A 1,529-nucleotide genomic window follows, 5' to 3' on the forward strand; every position below is an offset into this window, starting at 1 on the left:
GGATTAGACAGTGAAGATAGTAGTGAGAATGAAGTTGAAATTTGTAAGACAGTGGTAATGAGAGAGGTACCGAGGTGTGAAAGGTTTAATGAACATAGCAGTAGAGATGTGCATGACTTTTTTAGGGAATACAAAAGATTCTGTCAGGCTAAGTATGGTGATAGTAAGAGAGTTTGGGCTAGGGAGTTAGGAGAATATTTGACTGGGTATTTGTTGACAATGTATGGTGTGATAATGATTGTAGGTGACGTTGATTATGAAAATGTGAAAAAGGGAATAATTGAGCAGGTAAAACATATGAAAGGGAGTGTTAGGTATAAGCATAAGAATGATTTTGATGAGGCACGGATGAATGCAGGAGAAGCTATATCAATGTACGTATATAGGTTGGAAACTTTAGCTAAGAAGAAGTTTGGGGATGAAGGTATAAATGAGAATAAGGAGTTAATGAGGAAGTTTTTGGCAACTGTACCTGAAAATGTTGCTGAGTTTATTAATCTGAAATGGAAGGAGAAAATGAGGTGGACGAAAGAAAGACTGACATGGGATGATATTTTAGAGATAGTTGAGGATTACGAGTTGGATAGGTGTATGAAAGAAAGCAAATCTGTGAGTGTAAGAACTGGACTGGAGGAAAGTGTCCCAGAATTTGTTAGTGTTAGAGATGCTGTTATGAGAGGACCGATGGGGGTAGTTGATAGTGTAGTAGATAGGAGTGTTAGGGCGAGTAATATGGGAATACCTGTAAGGACAAATGAAGGGTTTAGGCAAGGGAACCAGGTTTGGAGGGATAGGAGTGCTAGTGCGCAGCAAGGTAGGTCAGGTAGTTGTATCCATGAAGAGAAGTGTTATAGATTTGGGAAAGCAGGACATAAGAAGAATGAATGTAGATGGGCTTTAGATGCTTGTTTTGGATGTGGTGAGGTAAGGCATAGAATTAGCGAGTGCAAGAAAGAGAAAGGGGTAAAATGTTATCGGTGTGGTATAACTGGGCACATAGCGAGTGGATGTCGTAGTAATCTTATGAATGTGATTTGGTGTAATTGCGGTAAGGATGGTCATTATGCTAGAAGGTGCAAGGAGCCGTGGGGTAAGTGTACTGAATGTGGTGCAGATGGACATATAGCTAGAGTATGTAGGAAGAAGGGATTAAGTCAGCCAGGATGTTTGGGAAACTAGAGTGTAAGAGGGTTCAACTGGGTGAGTTCTCCTGTGTGTGTGTGTGTGTGTGTGTGTAGAAGGAATAGGATCAATGTTTGCGAAAATGGCATGAATAATTGGTTGGAAATGAGAAATTATGAATCTAGTATGCATGAGAAGTTAGGGCTGGAAAATAAACAATTAGTGTTAGTTGAATATAGGAAAAAGAGGCGGTTGAAAGTTTTAAGTAAGGAGAATGTGCAAGGGAAATTTATAGGTACAGGTAAGAATACGAATAAGTATGACAAGGGTGTAAATGTGCAAGCGAGTGTGGAAGATAAATGCATTAATACAGATGAAACGTGACTGAGTATGAATGATACTTATAG

The sequence above is a fragment of the Palaemon carinicauda genome, chromosome 16 (genome assembly GCF_036898095.1).
Source record: "Palaemon carinicauda isolate YSFRI2023 chromosome 16, ASM3689809v2, whole genome shotgun sequence".
NCBI lineage: Eukaryota > Metazoa > Arthropoda > Malacostraca > Decapoda > Palaemonidae > Palaemon > Palaemon carinicauda.